General features: G+C 37.8%; 1 protein-coding gene across 32 annotated transcripts in view; it reads left to right on the top strand.

Moving 5' to 3' along the window:
• Positions 1-24,568, top strand: part of LOC106026067 (sperm motility kinase 2B-like) — a 92,809-nt gene that overhangs the window by 1,808 nt on the left and 66,433 nt on the right. For 29 of the 32 annotated variants that reach the window (XM_063238066.1, XM_063238065.1, XM_063238063.1 and 26 more), the window contains exons 2-4: positions 12,287-12,418; positions 20,293-20,455; positions 22,354-22,452. The gene's annotated coding sequence lies outside the window, so the exon portion shown is untranslated. The remainder of the gene's footprint in view (positions 1-12,286; positions 12,419-20,292; positions 20,456-22,353; positions 22,453-24,568) is intronic. The other 3 variants (XM_063238088.1, XM_063238086.1, XM_063238092.1) reach the window with 2 other exon arrangements.

The raw sequence follows: 24,568 nt of genomic DNA, 5'->3' as shown, positions 1-24,568 counted from the left end.
AGTTCATGCTGGCCTTGAGCTTACAATGTAGCCCAAATAGTTTCAGACTTGAATGATCCTCCTGCCTCAGCCTCCCTAGTAGTTAGGATCACAGGCAAGATTTTCAATTTTTACTAGATCACTCCGACTTCTTCCCATGTGGAATATGAGAGGGCAAGAGTGGAACTGTTAATTAAGGATGGTATTGCAAGAATCCAAGAAAGGAATCTTGCCCTACTCTTCGTGGCAATGATTATGAAAAGAGACAGTTTCATGAGAGACAGATGTTTCTGGTTTGATCATCTGGCATACAGAGGAGAAGGTGCTGTGTACTGAGATGATAGTGTCTTGAGGAGTCTTGGCATTTGAGAAAAAGTGTGACATGGCCTGTTCACATCAAGAGTGCCCAATTTTCTCTCTCAGCTGCGTGGAGAGTTAGTGCTTTGTGGTATTGATAGCGATGGCAAAGTGAGTTTGTGTCCTCTTGGCAATCTTAACTAGGCTTTCATTACCCAAAGACACATATTTTACCATAAATTTTATACTTTTTCCTCTTCTATAGTAACATAGGTATTTATAATTTTAAAAAGATCATCTGATAGTTTGTTTTGTTTATATAGCAGTATATCAGGGGTTGAAGAAGGCCTGTGTGATGAGGTGCCTTTTAACTGGAATTTTCAGTTTTATTCCCTGGGTTAGAATTCTTTCTTATGCCAGCTGTGTGACCCTAGATATGCCACTAATTTTACCTGCATTCCTACAGTCTTCCTCTGTTAAATGAGAAGTATCTTAGTCTGTATCAGCAGCAGAATACCTTAGCCTAAGCAATTTAGGTAATGTGCAGAAATTTATTGCTTCCCAGTTTTGGAAGCTAGGAAGTCTGTTACCAAGGTGCCAACGTCTGACAACATGGTAGAAGAGTACCAGAGCAAGAAGGGAGAATCTTTCGGTGATAACTCTTCTTAAAGATTTTAAAAGCAGGATGTGATGGCACATGCTTGTAGTCCTAGCACTCAAGAGGCTAGGAGAACTGGTCTTGCTGTGCAGTTCATGCTGGTCTTGGCCAGCCTGGGCTGCAAAGTGAGTTCAAGGACAGCCTGGACTGCATAGTAAAACCTTGTCTCAAAAAGACCAAAAAAAAAAAGTCTTAAAGTCTTCTTAATATATTTAAATCACAGGAAAATTATAATGGTGACTAATTTTTATGATTATTATGACGATTAAATGAGATGAGTAAAACATTACAAGACATGGTTTTTAGATCCCATTTAGCTTACTCGGTTATGCAAATATTGTTTCTTAAACATTGCTCTGTTTTGCTGGGATACAATATTGAATAAAATTGAAAAAATGTTACAATATAGAAAAATTCTTATTCTGCATGGAATTTACTTTCTAGTTGGAGACTGGTAAAATAAAAATAAAATGTTTCTCCATAATCTCTGTGGTCTTCCTGGCACAGAGTTTCTAAAATTGTTACAGTTACTTGAATTACTCCTAATTCATGATCTTTTGTTGATCACATGAGTGTTGAAGCAAATTGAGATGACTTGAACTTTAAATAGCCTCAGAATGGGACTAGGAACCAAAAAGACTAAGTAACTAGGGAATGTTCTTCCATTCTCATACCTGGAGAGGAAGAAGGGCAAGGCTGGAGTTTCAGCTGTATTAGAAACTATTTTTCTATTTTTGTTTTGAGACAGAGTCTCTCTGTGTAGTTCAGGCTAATCTTGAACTCACTATGTAGTCCAGGCTGATCTTGAAGTTAGCATGATGCTCCATCCTTAGCCTCCTAGTGATGCAACTACAGGTGTGTGCACCATCATGCCCAGCTTCCATTAGAAACTCCTACACCAGGAGATGGAGCTGGTATGGCGAGTTGCTGGAAGCAGGAACCTTGTACAAGAGATTGTTTTATAGTTTGCCTGATGTACCTTTTCATTTGGCTGTTCATTTCTGTTTTGTAGTGTAGACTGGTAAATGTAGTATTTTTCTGAGTTCTTTGAGCCAAGTAATCAAACTGGAAAGGATTGTTTATAACTGGTTGGTCAGACATGGTTGGCCTGGGAATCATTGCAGACATTTGAACCCGGGGCAGTGTTGTGGAACTAAGCTCTAACCTGTGGGTGGTTTGGGTGCCATCTCCCAGTGGTTAATGTCAGATAACTAATGATGTCAGACAGACAGCTAATAATAGTGTACAGATAATTAAGTAAATATATGTGAAATATTACTGAAAAGTGTCAAGAAGATAAATAGAGCCGAGAAACTAGGTAGGAAATAACCTTTTAGGAGAAGATTGTTGAAATACTAGGGTGGGTAGGGGACTTTAGAACATGAGCTGAAGGGAAAATGAGAGCAAGTTGTGTTCTGAATGGCAGTGCAGAGGCCTGGGGGAGCCTGTTGGTGTTGCAGGAAGAGCAAGAAGCAAAGAAGAGAGAGGATTTGATGGGTCACATTTGTTAGAACTGGCTTTTTCTGGAAGTAGAAGAGAAGCTGTTGTGGGGTTTCGAGCAGAGGAGTGATACAAACAGATTGGTTTAAATATGGTCTCTTTAATCTTGCACTAGGAATATACGCAGCCACATAAGGGCAGAAGCAGCGACTTTGGAAGAGTTGCAGAAATTCACATGTAGATGGTGGGGATTTAGAACAAGGTGGTGATAGGGAAGGAAAAGCATAGAATTCAGAAAGTGTTTATGGTTAACTTTTTTTTTAATATTAGGGAAGTATTTCACTCTGTGACAGTGTCATATATTTTACAATTCTTCTAATGGTATATTTCCCCAGCTATTGAAGAATAATATTGGTTGGGCATGGTGGTGCATGTCTGTAATCCCAGCACTTGGGAGGGTGAGGCAGGAGGATCTCTATGAGTTCAAGGCCTGCCTGAACTGTAGGCCAGTCTGCACTACACAGTGAGACCCTGTCCCCAAAACCACCTCCTCAAAAAAAAGTATTAATAAAAATTACTTCTAGGGGCCAGATGTGGCTAGAATTACTCCTGTAATTCCAGCACCTGGGAGGTAGAGGCCAGGAGGATCTTGAGTTAGAGGCCAGTTTGGGCTACATAATGAGTTCAAGGACTACATGTTTATGATAATACTTTTGATTCATAGATCAAAGTTAATAAACCTGAAAGTAGTAAATGAGTGCTTGTTGTTTTTAACATGTAACCTGTATGCTTGTGGAGGAATAGTACTGGGATCAAACACAGGGCCTGGAGTGTGCTAGGCAAGTGCCCCACCACAGTGCTATACCTCCAGCTCAAAATACAGTTTTACTATTTAGCATATTTTTAACTTTTTTTTTTAAGAGGGTAAAACAAAACAGAATAAAGCAGATCAGAAGAAAGCAATGTAAGTGACACAGGATTTCAAAAAAGAAAACAGGAGACAATAGTGGCCACCATAAAGTCTTGGCATTTAGCTAGTTGTCTATCTTGATACACAGTGAATTCATACAAAACAAAATAGTAGAAAAGTGATCAAAACAGGATAATGAAAGCATTACAGGCCTTCAAAACCAGACAATAGGAAAATCAGCAATGGCTTCCATAATGTGTCTTGTTCTCTTCAAAATAACTGTCGCTACCTTCATATATGTTCAAATTAAATAATACAAAACAGACTAAAACCACTCTAAACAAAGAATAGAAACATTACTGGATTTCACAGCATGACAATAGGAAATCAGCCATTGTTACCATAATGTCTCTTTTTCTTCAAAGTAGCTGTTTAGACCTTCACGTATAATACAATCAGTGCTGGTAAACTGCTTAGTAAAAGTTCTAGGAATGTATAAGCCTCTACATGTACATCTGTCCTTTCTGCATTAGAGGGAAAAACAAAAACAAATTACTAAGGAAACAGGAAACAAAAAGGACAACAATAGCAAAGAGCCCAAAACAATGACCTTCTAAACAAGGTGGTAGGAACATAACTAAGTATCTTAGTTACCTTTTACTCCTTGCTGAAACAAAATACCTGATGCCCAAAGTTAGGGAAGGAAAGGTTGGAAGTTGCAGTTCATAAGGAGTTGCCTCCAAGGCAGCATAGCATGGTGGGACAGGCATTCATGGCTGCTACAAACAGCAAGAGCCAAAGCAAAAAAGACACCTTCATCCTGCCAATACTTTGTATCTTGGCTCCACCCATGGATGGGTGAAACACCACGAATCAAGCACTAGACAACAAACTAGTCATAAATGCTAGACTTGGTCACATCCATAATTACATGAGGCTTGGGGCCACTGACATAAACCATGACACTAAGGTTATTTTCATAGTAATCTTCAAGGGCCGAGGATTTAGCTCAATGGCTCAAGTGCTTACCTGGTAAGCGCAAGGTTGTGAGAACCTAAAACAAAACAGTACATATTAATCTTCAAAAGAGTTCCTCGGATTACCAGACGAAAACGTGCAATGTTGATCCAATCCTATGAATGTTAACTGTTTTGTTCCAAAACTAATAGAATCGTAACACAATCATCTTAGCTATGTTAAGTGTATTTATACAATTTATATGTTTTTTCTTTTCTCTTTTTTTTTTCTCCTTTTCCCTGGGTTGTTTTTTTCCCCTTTGAGTGGATTCTCCTTTTACAGTATTTATTGAGGATTTTGTATCTTATATATTCTTAACCTTTTGTACACTAGGGAGGCAATATGGTATTTACACATGTGAGTTTGATTTATTTCACTTCCGAGTATGGTCTCAGGTTGCATCCATTTACCTATAAAAGTCTCAATGAGGTCACTTTTTTTTTTTTGTACTGGGGATCAAGTTCATGACCATGTGCGTGCAAGGCAGGCATTTATGCCACTGAGCTAAATCCCCAGCCCTAATGTGATCATTCTTTATAGCTGAGGAATACTCCATTGTATAAAAGTGACACATCTTTTTTATCCATTCCCCTGTTGATGAACACTTAGGTTGTTTCCAAGATCTGGCTATTACAAATTGTGCTGCTGTAAACATGGGTGCACATATATCATTGTGATAGGATATTTTCACTTCTTCTGGAAATATGCCCAGAATTGGAATAGCTGGGTCAAATAGGACTTCCAATCCTAGCTTTTTGAGAAACCTCTAGATTGATTTCCACAGTGGTTGTACCAGTCTGCACCCCCACCAACAGTGCAGAAGTGTTCCATTTTCCCTGCAGCCCCTCCAGCATTTGTTGTTGGTTTTCTTTGTCCTGGCCATTCTTTCTGGAGTTAGATGGAACCTCAGTGTGGTTTTAATTTGCATTTCTCTAATGACCAATGATGCTGAACATTTTTTCATGTATTTATTTGCCATTTGTATTTATTTATCTGTGAAGTGTGTATTCATCTCAGATGCCCATTTTTGGATTGGGTCTTTGAATTTCAAGGGGTCTGATTTTTTTAAATTCTTTATATGTTCTAGACATATAAAGAATTTTTAAAATACTTTATATGTTGTAGGAGTCCTTTGCGAGACAGTTTACTAAGATTTTTTCAAAATTCTAAGTTTCCTTTTACTCTGTTGGAGATTTATTTTGACATGCAAACACTTTTAATAAGACGTAATTCCAGTTATTGATTCTGGGAAGTGTTTCCCATGTGGTTTGATTTTTGTTCATGAATTCTCTTGCCTGTCCCTGTGTCTTCAAAATTTCCAACTACTTTGTCATCCAGCATGTTTAGTGTTTCTGTTTTAATATTTAGATCTTTGATCCATTTTGACTTTAGTTTTATGCATGGTGCTAGGCATGGGTATAGTTTTAGTTTGTGGCATATGGAGAGCCAGTTTTTCTAGCACCACTTATTAAAGACATTATCTTTCTTCTGGTGAATGTGTTTGGCCCCTTTGTCAAAGATAAGGTGGCTGAGTTTTGTGTAGTTGTAGTTCTATCTTACAATCTATTTCATTGATCTTCAGGATGGAATACTCTGTGCTCGACCACTAAGTGCATTTGTTCACAGATGTGATTCGGTTCTGTTATTTCTTTGTTGATTTTCTGTCTAGTTGATCTGTCTCTTATTGTCAGGGGGTGTTAAGGTCTCCCATTATAATTGTGTTATTGCTTATTTGATTTTTCATTTCTGTTAATATTTGTTTATATAGCTGGTGCTCCCGAATTTGTTGCATAGATGTTTAAGATTGTTATCTCTTCCACTTGAAGTTTTCTCCTAACTAGTACGTAGTGATTTTCTTTTTCTTTTGATCATTCTTGATTTGAAGTTCACATTGTCTGCAAACAGAGTAGTTACCCTTGCTTTTTTTTGGTGGGTAGTTCCCGTTGCATGAAGTATTGTTTTCCATCCTTTGACTTACAGTCTATGAGTTTCTGTTTGGATTAGATGTACATGATATGATTGGATGTTGTTTCTTGATCCATTCCACCAGTCTATTTCTTTGAATTGGTGACTTGAGTCCATTTGCATTAATGGTTATAACTGATATATATATGTATATATATATATATATATATATATATAGGTTTATTTTTGTTGTGTTATCTTTCTGCTGTTGATTCTTTACTTTTACCCTCTATTTGTTTGCCAGGCTTAGTGCTTTTTTTCTTGTTGGCATTCTTGAAGTTATATATTTTATGTCTATCTAGAATATCTTTCAATATTCTTTGCAGAGTTGGTTTGGTGGTTATGAAGTTCTTCAGCTGTTCTTTGTCATGGAAATATCTTATTTTTCCATCAGTTTTGAAGGACAGTTTTTCAGGGTACATCAATCTGGGTTAGAAGTCAGTTTTTTTTATGATCTGAAATACCTCATTCTGTGTTCTTCTTTACTTCATTGTTTGTGTTTAGAAGTCTGCTGGGCTTTTGCTGGGCTTTCCTTTATAGGTGATTTGTCTCTTCTCTGTAACAGTTTTTTTTCCCCCATGAATCATCAGCAATACTTTATTTTTTTTTTAATTAAAAAAACCAGAAAAAGTAGATAATACATAATTTTTAAAAAATAAACAGAAATCACTAGTTGACAATTACATATTGTCTTAGAAATAGTTGTTCAAGTTACAAAGTAAAGCATACAAAGTGGGCATTCATACAGTGAGACTGCAAACAGTTCTGTTCAGCTATCCAACAAAAACTTAGTAATATGGTTATCAATCCTATACACTTAAACATACATGCAGTTATATCCTTGGAACACTTTCTTTTCCTCTCTGTTTTATAAACACAAGTACACATTTTGGGTTTTATTACTCCTACATTTCTTATTACTTTTTATACTAGAGATACAATGTGATATTTATAAATATGATCCTTATTTATTTCACTAATAAGGATAGCCTCAAGTTGTCTCCATTTGCCTATGAAGGCCTCAAGATCATCCTTTTTATAGCTGAGTAATATTCCATTGCATAAAAATACCACATCTTTTTCATCCACTCGGTGGTTGATGGGCGTCTTGGTTGTTTCCAAGATTTGACTATTACAAATTGTGCTGCTATGAATATGGGTGCACATATATCACTGTGATATGACCTTTTCAGTTTTTCTGGGAAAATACCCAGGAGGGAAATAGCTTGATTGAATGGAACTTCCAATCCTAGTCTTCTGAGAATTCTCCATACTGATTTCCATAGTGGCTGCACCAGTCTAGTCTCCTACCAATAGTGGAGCAGTGTTCCTTTTCCCTTCACAGCCTTGCCAACATTTGTTATCAGTTGATTTCTTGATGGCAGCTATTCTTTCCGGAGTGATATGAAATGTAAATGTTGTTTTAATTTGCATTTCTCAAATGACCAGTGATGGTGAACATTTCTTCATGTATTTATTTGCTATTTGTATTGTCTTCACCTGAGAAATGTGTGTTCATCTCAAATGCCCATTTTTAGAGAGGATCTTTGAATTTGGGGGGCTTGATGTTTTTCAGTTCTTTATACGTTCTGGGTATAAGTCCTTTGAGGGGTTGTTGGCTAAAATTCTTTCCCATTCTGTAGGTTTTTCTTTTTACTCTGTTGGTGATTTCTTTGAAGTGTTTCCTGTGCAGTTTGCGTGTTGTTCATGAATTCTCCCTATATCTCCAAGACTTCTACCTACCTTGTCTTCCAGTAGATTTAGTGTTTCTATTTTAACATTTAGGTCTTTGATCCGTTTAGACTTTAGTTTTGTGCATGGTGATAGGCATGGATCTAGTTTAAGTCTTGGGCATGTAGACAGCCAGTTTTTCCAACGCCATTTATTAAAGAGGCTATCCTTCTTCTAATGAACATGTTTAGCCCCTTTGTCAAATAGCAGGTGGCCGAGTGTCTTTGAGGTTGTGCTCAAATCTTTTAATCTGTTCCATTGACCTCAGGTCTATTTCTTTGCCAGTACCATGCTGATTTTATCATTGTGGCTTTGTAGTATAGTTTCAAGTCAGAAATTGAGATGCCTCCTGCCTTGCCTTTGTTGTCCAGAATTGCCTTTGTAATTCTGGGTTTCTTCTGTTTCCAAATGAATTTTAGACGTGTTTTCTCTTGGTATTTTGATTGGAATTGCGTTAAATCTGTGTAAGAGTTTTGGGAGTATGGCCATTTTCACAGTGTTGATTCTTCTAGCCAAGAGCAAGGAATATCATTCCATTTTCTAATGTCCTCTTCAATCTCCTTTTTTAGTGTAGTATAATTTTCAGCATATAGGTCTTTTACATTCTTAGTTAGGTTGATTCCTAAGTATTTCATTTTTTTAGATGTTTTGTGAAGGATGATATTTCCATAATTGGGCTTTTTGTGTACAGGAATGCTGTTGATTTTTGAGCATTGACTTTGTATCCAGGTACACTGCTGATTTGTTTATTAGTCTTTTAATGGAATTTTTGGGGTCTTCTATATAGAGTATCATGTCATCTGCAAATAGTGATAATTTAGCTTCTTCCTTTCCTATCTTTATTCTATTTATTTCTCTCTTTCTAGTCTGATTGCTCTGGCTAGTGTTTCCAGAACTATATTGAATAGGAGTGGTGATTGTAGACATCCATGTCTTATTCCTGATTTTAGTGTGAAGCTTTCAGTTTTTGTCCATTTGGTATAATGTTGGCTGTTGGTTTGTCATACATGGCCTTTTTAAGGTTTGGTAGGCACCATGTATTCTGGGTTTCTGAAGGGTTTTTATTATGAACATGTATTGGACTTTATTGGGAGATTTTTCTGCATCTATTGAGATGACCATGTGGTTTTTGTTTTTGGCTCTATTGATGTGTATTACATTTATTTATTTGCGTATGTTAAACCATCCCTGCATTCCTGAGATGAATCCCACTTGGTCGTGTTGTATAATCTTGATGACTTGCTGCATTCTCTTTGCCAGTATTTTATTGAGAATCTTTGCATTAGTGTTCATTAGTGAGATTGGCTTATAGCTCTCCTTTTTGGTTGGGTCTTTCTCTGGTTTTGGTATGAGAGTAATACTGGCCTCCAAGAATGATTTAGGGAGGATTGCTTCCTTTTCCATTTTATTGAAGAGTTTAAGGAGTATTGGCATCAAATCGTCTCTAAATTTCTTGCAGAATTCAGCTGTGAACCCATCAGGACCTCACTCCAAGCTCGTCTTAACCTGAAAATTTGTGCTGAAAAGTCTGCCGTATTTCTAATAGGCTTTCTTTAACAGCTTTTTAGTGTCCTTTTTCTATGCTATATGTCTGAGATATATGTCTGGGTGTAGATTTATGTTGATTGTGACTGTTTGGCATTCTGTATGCCTCACTTATTTCTATATCACATTTTTTTCCCTATTTGTGAGAAATTTTCTGCTATTCTGTGAATAGTTTAGTTACGTCATTTGCATTGAATCCTGCATCTTCACTGATGCCTATTAGGCTTATATTGTTTCTCTTGGCATCATCTTGAAGCTGCTGGATTGTCATTTCATGCTGCTTTGTTTTTTTAAGTTCTACCTTTTTATGATCTCTATCTGTGATCCTGTCTTCCAGGTTTGAAATTCTATCCTCAGCTTCATTTAAATGGTTTTGCCAGCTTTCAATAGTTTTTGTTTCTTGGCTATCTCTTTGAATTTGTTTAATGGATTCTGCTTGTTTTCTGCATTGTTCATTCAAAGTTTCAATCAATTTCCCAAGCTCCTGTATTTTTTTTTTGTCTATTTCTTGTCTAGCTATGTTGAGCAATTTATTTACTAAGGTTACTTCTGTCTTTACATAAGACATTATTTCTAATTTGGTTTCCTCTGTAGTCTCATAGATTTGTTTCTTTGCTTCATTTGCTGTCTTTTCAGAGGTTCCTGGTGTATGACTTTTTTATAGTCCTCTATTTCAGTGTTGCCTGGACTTGCTCCTGATGGACTAGATGTTTGAGATTACACTTTGCCTTTTCGTTTTGTTATTTTTACCTTTTGGATAAATATTTGGTCTTTCAGTCCGAACAGTTTCAACTGTCTATAGTATGAGTTTTTGGGTCCTACTGTGCGGGTGTCGTTTGTCCAGTTGTTGGATAAGACAATGTAGAGGAGAGCCAGTCACCTGAATTCCTCCTACAGGGCCTGTTGGGTGAGTCCTATATTCTTTCTGGGCTAACTAGCCTAGTAGTATTGATGTAGTTCAACTCTTGGTTCCTGCTGTTGCTATGTCTTCAGGTTGTTGCAGGTCAGCAGCTCTCCCTGCCTATAGTATTTGTGTCAGCTGAGGCCCTACTGTGTCACTGGAGGTCTCATAAGCTCTTTTAATTTTCTGCAAGTTGGCGGAGGCCTTATTGGCTCACTCCTCAATCTGTTTGATGTTATCTGTATGGAGGAGGGGATTCCCACTCTCTTGCCAGGTTTGTCAAGGTCTTATAGTTGGAGGGAGTTTCACTTCTACTCTTATTTACCCTCTGCAGATCTCTATTTTAGGAGCATACTCACCACACTGACTGGAGCCTGCTGAGGTCTTCTGTTTGGGTAAGGGGTTCCTGAGTCTCCCATCCATCCAGCACTGTACTTCCTTGTAGTCCAAAGTTCTGGGAGAAGGGGTTGGATACAAAGATCCTCTGCAGTACTAGGTCCAGGAGGTGGGTGGTTTCCCTAAGGGATGGGCCCACAGTGGTAGTCCTAAGTGATTAGGTTGTGCTGGGGCATCCCAGGTGTTCATAGGTAAGGGATGGGCCCAGTGGTGGCAGTCCCAGGTGGCTAGGTCTTGCCAGGGCTTCTCAGATTTTCACAGCTTAGGGTCAGGCCCAGTGAAGGCAGTTCCAGGCAACCCAGGCCTGCTGGGCCAGCCCACTGCGGAGGGGCGGGCCCTCTAACAGCTTTTAATATTCTCTTCTTATGTGGAATTTTTCGGATGTTGATTATTATACGTCTAGGTATCGTTTTATTTTGGTTTTGACTATTTGGAGTGCTGTATGCTTCACTTTATCTGTATGTTCAGTTTCCATTCCAATTTGGGAAATTTTCGGCTATTGTATAAGTAGTCTTTTAATATCATTTGTGTTGTCACCTTTTTCGTTTATATGTATCAATCTTATGTTGTTTTTCTGTGCATCATCTTGTAGCTGTTGAATTGTTATTTCCTGACTCCTTGTTATTTTTAAAAGATCTTTCCTTTGCTGTTCACTAGCTGCAGTCTTGTCTTTGGAGTCTGAAAGTCTATCTTCACTTTCATTGAGGGGGGGTTTTCCCAACTTTTGATGGAAGTTTGGTTTTCTGGATATCTCTTTGAATCTGTTTCATGCATTCTGTTTGTTTCTTATATTAATTGAAGGTTTACATCCTTGTACAGGTTCCTCTATTTTTAAACTATGTCTTCTTTAGATGTGGCCATCATTTCTTTTACCTGGGAGATTATTTCTGATTTGAGTTCCTTTATAGCTTTCTGGAGTTATTTCTTTACTTTACTTGCTATTATTTCGAGTTTCAGGTGTATGGCTTACATTTTCTTCTATGTCCATGTCTCCTAGGCTTGCCTGGGATGGGCTGGAGGTTGAGATTACATTTTGCGCTTTCATTTTGTGATTTTCCTATATTCCCTCAGGGAAGCTGAAGGCAAGGTCTATCTCTACTGTAGGAATTTCCCCAGTTGAGTGTAGGTCCTTAGACATACCTTACCAGGTGGCTCCCAGCCACTTGGGGTTATTGGGCGAACCCCAAGTAGACCCGGAGGGACCTTCCTGAGGATCCTCTAGTGATGGGGGATGCTGCACAGTCCTCCCAGTCTCCAAGTGATGTGCACAGGCTGCCCAAGGGGATAGAGATCTCTCCGGGGGCTTTTGGCTCTCAAGGCAGAGTGCAGGCAGCTCCAGGCCACTTGGGGGTCCATAGTTTTAACTTTCAACATATCCTAAATTCTGACAACACAAAGGAGATTTAAAAACATATGCTACTTAATTAAAACTTTTCTTTTTTTCTAGGTTACAGTTCCTCTCAGTCATCTTATCAGTGCCTTCCATTCACCAAAACCTGTGTCTGTTTCAGTCAGTGCATCAGTTTCTCCAAACAAGCATCGAGATGTAGTTCCAGAGCATGAGGCTGCTGGCAGTGAGGTAAGAGTTTTTACCCTGGTTGTGTGAGGAAGTCTTTCTGATGCGATAATTTATAATATTGTTTGTTGAAATATCAGCCAGCTATCACTACCTATTGCTCATGAGTAACTCACTACTATTACCTTCCAAGTCTCAAGGAAGTCAGTATAGTAAGACATCATTTGCTAACTCTCAGAAGCTTTGAGTAGATTAATCTAGGTTTTGTTAAAAATTTTTTTCTTTTCTTTTGGAGATACAGTCTCGCTATGCAGTTCAGTCTGGCCTTGAATTCACTTTGTAGCTCAGGCTGGCCTCAAACTCCCAGAAATCCTCCTGCCTCAGCCTCCCAAGTGTTCAGGTTACAGGTGTGTGCCACCACATCTGGCTTAGTCTAGGTGTTTGAAAGTAAAATACACAAGGTAGAAAACTGTACTTCAGTATTCATATGATTAGAAATCCAGTGATTTCTGGGATATGGGGAATTATGAACCTAAGAACCTTCCTGTTTCCAATTAAGGTAGTTACTTACAAACTCTGAATGTGGTCTATTTCGGGGGGAGAGGAGGGTACTGTGAATGGAACTCAGGACCTCAGGCTTCAAGCACTGCACCACTGAGCCAAATCCCTGGCCCCAGAATATGTTTTTAAGAAAAGATACTATGGGGGCTGGGAATTTAGCTCAGCAGCATAAGTGCCTTCCTTGCAAGTGTGAGTTAGATCCCTGGTACTAATAAAAACGAAAAAGACCAAAAGAAAAGAAAAGATAGTATAATAGTTGAGGTTCTGAACAGCCTCTTTAACCTGATGCTTTTAATTCTGAAGTCAGGAGTTCTGGCAGAGGACAGTGGAGGAATAGTAGAAAGTGAATTCTAGGTACTTTTTAAGGCCTGTCTTAGAAAAAAAATTGTGATTAGATGAAAAGGTTGTCGGGGCTGGGGATTTAGCTCAGCGGCATAAGAGCCTGCCTTGAAAGCAGGCAGTCATGAGTTCGATCCCTGGTACCGATAAAAAAGGAAAAAGACAAAAAAAAAAAAAAAAAAAAGATGAAAAGGTTGTCATCTTTACACTGTCTTTTTTTTTCTATTTGCCTGTTTACCATTGTTTTTCTTTTTTCTTTTTTTTTTATCGGTACCAGGGATCAAACTCATGACTGCCTGCTTGCAAGGCAGGCGCTTATGCTGCTGAGCTAAATGCCCAGCCCCTTACCATTGTTTTTCTATAGGCAGTCCATTGTCTCTCTGCTGTTCTGACACCCTTCACTCAAATTACAGTCCAAGTGCAGGGTGGTGTGGTGGTGCATGCCTACCATTCCAGCACTCAGAAGGCTGAAGCAGGAAGATTGCTACCAATGGAATGCCAGCCTGGATTACATAGTGAGACCTAATCTCAAAAAACAAAATCCTCAAAACACAACTACTCATAAAATAGAGTAGTTAAATCAGTGTAGTAAAATGAAAATTGTATGAATGTGGTGTTTCTCTCAAAATAACGTATTGCATGTTGTGTAGTGGGATAATAGAGTGGAGGAAGATTGCAGATCAGGAGTGTTACATATGTCAAAATTGCTATGTACAGCTGGGCAGCATAAGCAGCTGCCTAGCAAGCACAAGGTCATGGGTTGGATCCCTGGTATCAAAAAAAAAAAAAAAATGCTACATGCAGCAGAATTACGCTCACTAGACATTTTGGAAAATATTAGTGTAGGTGAAATAAAATTACTCTGTGGTTGTATTCTCCAGAGATAATGCTGTTAACATTTTACATTTATTTTCAGGTCTGTTGATCTTTTTGTACTTGGTGATAGTTAAATTAGACTGTACATGCTGATATTTAAAATTTTAAAGTTTTATGTGTCACGAGGTTTGAATCCAGGGCCTTGATTGTGCTAGGAAAACATTTTATCACTAAACTACTCCCCTAGCCCTTACAGGTTGATTTGAATTCCTGTTTGTTCATTTAGAACTCTCTATGAAATTGTTTATGCTAGGTATTTTCTATATTTTTATTTATTGATTTTTTTTTTTTTTTTTTTTTTTTGAGATGGGGTTTGCCTTTGTTGCCTAGGCTTGCCTCAAACCAGCAGTTGTCTCCTGCCTCAACTTCCTAAGCACCTGGAGTTACAGGCATGTGCTACTGCACCCAGCTTTTTTTTTTTTTTTTTTTTTTTTGTCTTTTTGAGACAGGGTCTCGCTATGCAGTTCAGGCTGGCCCTGAGCTCACTTTGTAGCCCACGCTGATCTCAACTCACAATGATCCTCCTGCCTCAGCCTCCCAAGTGCTGTGATTATAGGTGTGAGCCACCACACCTGGCCGTCTCCCAGCTCATTTTTAGTAGTTTTAATGACTGTAGTATAAACTTAGTGTGATGTCTTATGTTGGGTATTGTTATGGATTAAAAACTGGTGGTCAACTTAACGCCAGCTGGATTACATCAGCATGGTGTTGAGTGTAGGTGTCCCATCTGAGGAAAGTTGCCAGCATAAATAGAGACGTGGAAAAGGAGAAACTAAGCGTTGAGGCGTTGAGGTGTTGAAGCATTGTGGGTTCTCCTACATGTTGCTGTTTGAGCCATTGGTTCTCCTGGAGAAGCTCTGGCCCTCACATTGAGCATTGCTTCCTGGCTCCGGAGAGAAAGACGTGTGCTACTTGGTCTCCAGGATGGACTCGTCTTGCTGGATTCCTGGCATGTACCTGACTGTGCTTATGGTCAGAAGAGCTCAGGGCCTCTGTGTCGCTGAGGATGGCCATGGTGCTTTTCAGGAGAGCCCTGGTCTTTGTTGTGAGTGTGACTTCTCGGCTCCATTGTGGAACCCTCAACCTACCAGCATAGCTCCTTTACCCCGCTGGCATAGAATTTTCTTCTAGCTTCCACCGCTGACCTTTGGGCCTTCCCAGCACAAATCTGTAAAAGAGACTGGTGTGAATCCTTCTTGTGGGCTCTGGACCTCCAGTTGGACTCTTTTTTGTTTTTTTTTTAAGGAGAAAAAGGAAAAAAACAGAAAAAGGGTACAAGTAATACAAAATTTAAAAAATAAACAGTAAGAAATCACTAGTTAATAGATTACATATTCTCATCTTAGAAATAGTTGTTCAAGTTCCAAAACTGAAGCATATAAAGTGGACCTTCAGACAGTGAGAGTGCAAACAGTTTTGTTCAATGATCCAAAAAACACTCAGTAATATGGTTATCTATCTTACACACTTAAACATATATGCAGTTACAACCTTTAGAGCACTTTCTTTTCTTTTCATTTCTTTTGTACAATGACAATTACACATTTTGGGTTTTATTACTCCCACAGTTCTTATTTACTTTTTTTGAAGAGAGTAAAACCAAATGCGACATATCAGAACAGAGTCAGTCAAATCAAAAGGATGCACATAATAGATAATGTAAAAACAAAATATAAGTTGATCAACAGTGGTTACCATACTGCCTCTTGCTATTTTAAGAAGAATTGGCAGTTATAATAAAATTGAACTAAACAGTAAAGAATAAAACCAAAGCATTGGAGACATTACAGGACTTTAAAAGAAAATAATAGTCAACCGGAATGGGCATCATAATGATTCTTATTGTCTTCACAGTTTTGCCTATACTTTCGAACTTGGTACTATCAAGCAAAGCAGAATAGAGGAAAATCAGTCAAAACAAGATGGTGAGGGCAATACATGATTTCAAATCAAGTTAATAGGAAATCAAAGTAGGTTACTATAATGTGACCTGCTATTTTTTATTTATTTTCCCTTAATTAAAAAATAAAATAAAAAAGTAAATAATTAAAAAATAAAGGGGGGGGGCTGAGATAAAAGAGGGCATAACAACAGAACAGCGCAGGTCAAAACATAACCATTTAGGCATAATAGTGTTTCACCACAAGATATCCTGACATAAAAATAGTTACCATAGTGTCTCTTTTCTTGAATTCTTTGAGCGTAACTTCTTATACTGTAGTACCAAACATATCAAGACACTATAAAACCATTCAAGAGAATGACATTATTGCAGGGTATTTAGAACCAATTAACAGAAAATGAACAATGATTTCTATATAAACTCCTTGTCTATAAAAGTTTTTGCTTATATTATCATATATAATAAAATCCAATAAGATACAACCTTTTAAGACCAATGGAGACAGAAGAATACCAGTTTGATGGGACTTCAAAGCCAGATGATACTAAATCAGCAGTAGCTATTATGATGTCTTGTTTTCTCCAAAATAGCTGTTTCTACCTTCCTATCTTCTCTGCCTCATTTCTGTTGAGCTCTTTTTCTGTTGTTTGTTGTCAGCTTGTCTTCTTCATTTTGTTTTCTGCCCCATTCATTGTAGCCTCTCTGCCAATTTTTCTGGAATCTTGGTATTTTCCTTTTTTAGACTATCCTGCAGTATTCTCTGTAGAGTCGAATTAGTGGTTGCAAATTCCCCTAGTTCCTCTTTAACCTGGAAGCACCTTATTTTTCCATCAATTTCTAGGGACAGTTGTGCAGGATATATCAATCTTAGCTGGAGGTTATTATCTTTCAAAGCTTGAATTATTTCCCCCCACACTCTTCTTGATTTGATGGTTTGTGCCGAGAAGTCTGCTGTAATTCTGATGGGTGTTCCCTTGTAAGTGATCTGTTTCTTGTCTCTGATGGCCTTTAATATTCTGCTCTTATATTGGATTTCTGAAATTTTGACTATTATATGCTTGGGTATAGCTCTTTTTGGGTTGTAGGTGGCTGGAGTCCTGTATGCCTCATATATCTGAGTATCTTTGCCATTTGCTAAATTAGGGAAACTTTATTGGATTATTTCTGTGAATAGTTTTTGTAGTCCATTTGTTTGTGTCCCCACTTCTTCTCTTATGTTCTTAATTCTTAAGTTGTAGATCCTCTTATCATCTTCTAGTTTTTGTATTGTTGCTGTTTGTTTTTTTGTTATTTTTAAGAAGTTTTTCATTTCATGCTCCCATATTACAAATCTGCCCTCCAGTTCAGATAATCTGTCCTTAGTTTCTTTCAAGCTGTTATGCCAGTTTTCGATAGAGTTTTTAGTTTCCTGGTAATCTCTTTGAACCTGTTTTACGTATTCTATGTTTTCTGTATTTTCTCCATCAGACAATTCTCCCCTTTTTTTCTGTTCTTCCATTCCACCATCTGTTTTTTCTTGGGCAGTGCTTAGCATTTCTCTAACTATTCTGCTTATGTCTTGTTTCAGGTCATTAATAACTTCATTCCTGAACTTGTCTATGAGCCTCTGGAGATAGCGCTTTATGTCTATTGGTGCCGTGTCTGCTATTGCATGTTTCTCAGGATTGGGGGCCGAGGACCCTTTCTTGTTGCTCCCTCTTCCCATATTCTTTGTTCCTTATATTTAAGCATTTATAGGAGGCCCAACTTCCTTCCCTGTCCACCACAATCTGTTTGAATTGCGTCGGCTAGGTGTTCCCGCCCACCGCAACGGCACCAGGGAGACACAGACCTGGGCAGTCTATGCCGGGCCCGCCCCTCCAGGTCAACCTACCAAAGGCTTCACCGCTAGTGTGCACAGGGACCTGAGTTGGGCTAGCCTGTTGGGTCTCAGCCAGCGGCGTCTCGCAGGCCAAGCACTCCCCACCAATCCCGCTTGAGAGGGAGATATGTGACTGAAGTCAGTGCAGCATCTCATTCTGGGAAGTCTGCCTAGTCCGAGTATGTCCTCTGCTGAAGCCTCTTTCTCTATGGAAGGGTCCCAATTTGCTCACTCACCGCAGGTTGATGCAGGGCGCCCGGCCAGTCCCGCTCCCAACTCCTTCCGATGCTTCTCATTCTCCGAGCTTTCACGCCTCTCTCCCCGCTGTGCTGACAGGGACCAGGGATGCAACAGCTACTGCAGGTAATTCAAATCACAGTTTCCAGTAACGTGGGGCCCGGCTTCCATGCTGAGACCTTATCTGTTCCTGCTGTATCACTGGGATTACGTTTTCAGTTGGTTTCTCTTAATTTAGTTCATTCCTGGGTCGGCAAAGAATTTCCCCCCTTGCCTAGGGCTTCCTGCCCGGCACCATTCCTAGATTTCAAGTGCGGTTTCTCAGAGACCCTGCGAGGCTGCTGCTATCTATCTGCCATGTTCTTCCAGTTGGACTCTTGGGAGACACTGTCGTGAGCTCTGGGTTTTCATCTGGACTCATGTGAGACATTGCTGTGGAATTCAGGCCCTGGGCTAAATATTCTATGTCTTTGGTGTCATGGATAGATTTCCTGCATTTTCTTGTGTTAACTGTGAGTGACCATCACAAAAGTAATATTAGAAACTCTGTGTCCTGATTCTAATTGTTTTCTGCACAACCCCTGACTACAACAGGTATTATTTCTTTTTTGTTGTTGTTGCCAGAAACAATACCATTGTTTCCATCCTTCATTGGTAAATCTTTATTTTATCAAGTGAAATTGCTGAGTTGATGTTAAAGGGCATTTTTGGTGCTTGAAAAGTAACTAGAAGCCTGGGTGCAATATAAGACTAATGGTGTGAAACACAGATTGATATCCTTCAGGACCTCGTTAGTCCTTGTATTTGTCTTTGGAAAGTACCATGTTATGTCAAAACCTTTCATATTGCTGAACACCCTAGTTGATCTTACTTTCTTTACTATGTGATGACTTCTTTGCTTTCATCAGGCACTGCTTACCCAAACATCCACTCCAGAATGGTAACAATAAAACATAACAAAGTAAAACTTCGTGGCAGCAGTGGTGCCATACCAGTGATACCAGCATACTGGGAGGCTGAGGCAGGAGAATCACAAATTGAAGCTTAGTTGGGCAGTTTAAAGATGTAGAGACCCTCTCTCAAAAAATTACAAAAGGGCTAGGAACATAGCTCAATGGGAAGCACTAGGTTCATTTCTCAGTAGTATAACAAAGAAAAACAGTAACTTTTAAGTTTCTTTTCCCTTTGTATCCGCACCCCCCAACCCTCCTCTTGTTTTTTTTCATCACAGGACACTAGGCAGGTGCTCTATTACTGAGCTGCATCCACAGTCATTATAAATGTTTGGCTGATTGTTGATGAATTAACACTAAGTGAGAGTACCTTAAGTGATAAGAAGGGGAAACTATAAAACACTTAACCTCATTTGTGAATTATAATGCTTAGTTCAATGATGATACTGATTTGAATAAAAAGGTACATTTTTTCCTCATTCATACTGAAATGTCATTTTCTTATTTAAGAATACCGTTAGGGATATACTTTTTCAGCCTTTTTCAAACTTCACAGGACCTCAGTGAAACTAGAACTTAAGGATATATGTTATTTTTATTTTATAGAAAAAATAACACAATTTTGTAGCAAAATAATAGAATAGGAATAGTTAATACATTACATGGTGTTATCTTTAAAGTAATTACTCAAAGTATAAGATACGGGTATAAAATTTCTCCAATATTAGCACATAAGTTCCTTTTTTAATGAGCTAAGAGAATCTTAATAGTACAACTGACTTGCATCTTTCCCCTTTTACCTCTCATCCTTTCTCTTTCCCCAGCCTTTTTCTTTTTCCATTTGAACAGTTTCTTCCCATTTCACAGTATCTATTGTATATTTTAGACCTTATTTTACTCTTTTGATTTCTTATGCAAGGGATCCAGTATGATGTTTGATTAATTTCACTTATGAGTGTGGTCTCAAGTTGTATCCATTTACCTATAAAAATCTCATGTGTCCTTTATGGCTGAGTAGCACTCCACTGTATAGAAAGACTACATCTTTTTTATCCATTCTCTGGTTGATGGGGAGCTTAGTATTTTTATCAATTATATTTTAAATATTAAGAAATTAATGTCTTCGATTTGAAAAATTTTTTTAGGTCATAAATACTCTTCAAGTGTCTCAATAATGTTACTGTTTGGTTAACTTCATCTTTTACAGCCTGCACTTAATTTAAGGGACCTTGGATTGTCTGAATTAAAAGTTGGACAGATTGACCAATTGGTAGAAGATCTACTTCCTGGATTTTACAGAGGCAAAAGTATTTCTTCCCACTGGCACACATCTCATATCTCTGCACAGTCCTTCTTTGAAAATAAATATGGTATGTTTATATATTTTTGGTTCTAATGAAACTAAGCCATGTAAGTATTATTAAAAAAATAGTTAGAAATCATTTATTAGCATTTACTATGGACCAGGTTCTTAAGGTTTTTTTTTTTTCCTTTTTCTGGTAAGTTTTCATATTCAAACAATGTTAGATTTACAGAAAAATTTTAAAGGTAGTGTCAAGGGTTTTTGTATACTCTGCACCTTACTTCCCTTTAATTTTGACATTTTCCATAACCATGGTACATTTATTAAAACAAATTCACATTTGATATATATGTAGTATATATGTTTATATATTATATGTATATATTTTACTTATTTAGTTGTGAAACTGGCCTCTAACTTGGGATCCTCTTGTCTCCCAATAGTGCTGGGATTATAAGGTGTGTACCACCATGACTTGTAACAGTGTTTTTAATTAAGTGTGAATTGTTTGGATTTCAGCAAAATTTTCTTTAAATCACTTTTTTTTATTGCTGATACTCTGTTCCTGGATCTAAAGCACTATACTGTATCACATTTAGAAAAAGGTGTTTTATTTATTCATTTGTTTTTTAGAGTGGGTCTCACTCTGCAGTTCAGGCTAGCCTTGAACTCACTTTGTAGCCCAGACTAGTCTTAAATTTGCAATGATCTTTCTGCCTCAGCCTCCCAAGTGCTGGGATTACAGGTGTGCACTACCACAACCAGGGAAGAATGTGTTTTTTATTGTCCTTATTTAAACTTAGTGAGAATACATTGATAAAGAAATATTCTTTGTATGAGATGTCTGCATCTTTTTGAAGCTTTTAACACGCTGACATAATAAGTAGGTTTGCACTGCAGTCTGTCAGGTTAGCTTCCAGAAGATCTTTTTGGATAGCACAGAAGGAATATTGGGGCTTCCTCAAAGGTTTCAGTAGTTGATGATTTGATTCGAAGCTATACTTTGCATAAACAATTCATTTGCTAATTCTTTTCTTTAGTCTTTCATGCAGTATGAAGATACAAAGAATACAAGAGTGAGGGGAAAAATAGTTTTGAGCTTGGAGACTCAGATTGACAGCCCCCTTTTATTGTTTATATAAAACTCTTGAAACACTTGCTCTGTGTTGTGTTCAATAGGATAAACTTTTTAGTATTTATATTATTATTGCTCTTCTAATCTGCAGCATGTAATTCTAATTGGTATATATCAATAATAGCTACTATTTATTGGCTACAAAGCAAGTCCCTGGCATCTAAAAAGTAGGAAAGGGTTGACATTACTTAAGAGGAGGAGTTGGAAAGGATCACTGTATTCATGCTCACAGCTTTGGAGGGAACTGTTTACATACTCACTGGTTATGAAAACTTGAAAAGGGAAAGATAGCAATAGCTGTGGTTTGCCTTTTTTTTTTTTTATCACTAAAGCTTTTGAAATTGTCTCTACCGAAGAGCAATTTCTTATCTTTATGTTCTAAAGGTAATTTTCACTTGAACATATATACCTTATACCTGTATTGATTAGAATTTATACCTCATACCTCTATTGATTAGAATGATAGCTGTATATCAGATGTAAAAGTAATGTGTTAAGTGAGTGTAACATGAAGAGCTCTTAAACTAATGATACTTTAGATACTTTTATGAAAGCAAGGTCATATCACAGACCAAAAATTGTGAAACTTACATTGTGACTTTTCTGGGGCTTTTTGTGGTTTTTTTTTTGTGTCTTTTTCCTTTTTATCGGTACTGGGAATCGAACTCACGACTGCCTGCTTGCAAGCCAGGCGCTTATGCCGCTGAGCTAAATCCCCAGCCAATATGTGACTTTTCATAGCATTTGATAAAAATTCTTAATATTTCATGTGATTTTTATGTTTTTGGTATGGAAAAGCTGGAAACTTACCTTTAACAATTTCCCTCCAGGTCACTTAGATATGTTTAGTGCTTTACGTTCCACTTGCTTGTTTCGACAACATCCAAGAACTCTTCAAAGAATTTGTTCAGATCTTCATTACTGGCCAGGTATGAAGCAACACTTGTAATTGTTTTGAGAAATGTAATAGGTTGCTTAACATTTTAAAATTTGTTTTAATGATGCTAGTGATTATGACCACTCATTTGCAATAGACAGTAGGACTTAAAGAGTGTTTGAAATCTATCAGTTTAGGTAGTTCTATGTTATTTTAGATCAGGAAAATGTATAATAGGAGGTATAAATTTTGTGTGTGGGTGACAAATATCATAGTAAATCCAGCTCCTAGATATATATCTACAACTATTTCACAATAATTGACTAAAATTTGTTTACTAGCCCTCATCAAAAGCCCATTGAAATGAAAGAAAAAATATTAAAAGGAGATAAAAAGTCTAGAGGAACACCAGAAGAGTTTTAGTAAATTAAAATATGTGAAAATAAATTGAGAGTAAGATCAAATTTTATTTGTTATTCATCAAAATTTTTTTTAATGTAAAAGATGATTTGAAGAAAGGGGAAAGAGAGAGATGGCAGACAGGTACTCTGAATGAGTAGGAAGTGTTCAGAAGAGAAATATTCATCATTCATTAACTGGTTGCGAGGCAGTAGCAATAGTTGTTAAGTGATAGTGATAGCTATGAATGAAAAAGACGTCTTCATGGAATTTAGGATCATGTGTCATGAAAGATGTGTATGTTTCTAATTCTAGTAGAACTCAGGAAAACCTCTAGACTTGGAGTCAGTAAGAGTGAGCTTTGGTTATAAACAGTTGAAAGATTGCCAAAAATAGTCTTTTCCTTCTCTTCCATTTCTTTTTTTTCTTTTTTTATTTTTGGTACTGGGGGATTGAACTCATGACCTCACACTTAACAGGCAAGTGCTTGAGCCACTGAGCTGAATTCCCCGGTCCCAAATTGCTGAAATAGGAACGTGAAGAATCTCCATTTCTGTTTTTAAACAAGATAGCAGTGATCAGTACTCACAGCAGATGGGTTTCTTCAACAGTACTATGTAGTAAATGTATGTGAGCTACAAATCACAGACTACTGTGAATGAGCATGACACTACAATTGTGTGTGTGATTCATGACTGAAGCAACCTATTTGTGTTTGTCATCAGTGCTCAGTCCAGGAATTTCCAGACAGGTTCCCGTAGACACATGCACATTCACATTTACTCCTCACTGCAATGTGTTTTTTGCCAATTGTAGCCTAAAGTTAAGCCACATCTGCTCCAGGATTGGCCCATTCTTGAGATGGAATTTTGTTTAAGTGGCTCATGCTGGCTTCACACTTTGTCTTTTTGCTCCAGTCTGCTGAGTATATGGAATTCTAGGCATGTACCACTGCATGCAGCTGTGCTGATTTTTTTTGTTTGTTTGTTTGTTTTGATTGAGACAAGGTCTTACTGTGTTGTGCAGGCTGGCCTTAAACTTGCTTATGTAGCCCAGGCTGGCCTCAAACTCATGGTGATCCTCCTGTCTCAGCCTCCTGAGTGCTGGGATTATTGGGCATGTGCCACCAATGCTTCAACCATGTGAAATAATAAAAATGTGTTGAAATAATTAGATGTAAGTTGACAAAACTGACCCAAGAATAGGTAGGATAATAACTGTTGATTGAAGAATAATAATTTTTAAAAACTTCATTACTCCAAAGTTCAGGTAATTTTTGTTTGTTTGTTGAGACAAGGTCTCACTATGTAGTGCACGGTGGCCTTAAACTCAGTTGTGTACCCCAGGCTGCCCTCAAACTCGCAGTGATCCTTCTGCCTAAGCCTCCTGAGTACTTCAGATGATTTTATAATTAGATTGTTTATCTAGAATGATAAATTTCCTGTTGTTTAAAAGATTTTCTTTATATGTGAGTATGTGTATTTATGACTAGCTGCTAGGTAGTCTGAAGCAGAAAAATTGAATGATTGTATCCTGCTTAGGGTACATAGTGAGACACCATGCTGAAAAGCATTTTACCGCTAAACTATAGTCCCAACCCTAAAAGTTTAGTAAAAAGCTGGGCACAATGGCATGTGCCCTTGGTCCAGGCTGCTATGGGAGCTGAGGTTGGATCATCACTTCAGTCCATGAGTTCACGGTTACTTAGGGCAACATGGCAAGACCTCGGTCTTCCCTATTTAGGTTGTAAAGTTGCTGCTGTTACTAAA

Source organism: Cavia porcellus, unplaced genomic scaffold (genome assembly GCF_034190915.1).
Source record: "Cavia porcellus strain 051 isolate PalLab524CR breed Dunkin Hartley unplaced genomic scaffold, mCavPor4.1 scaffold_27, whole genome shotgun sequence".
NCBI lineage: Eukaryota > Metazoa > Chordata > Mammalia > Rodentia > Caviidae > Cavia > Cavia porcellus.
This window is presented reverse-complemented; position numbering and strand designations above follow the sequence as displayed.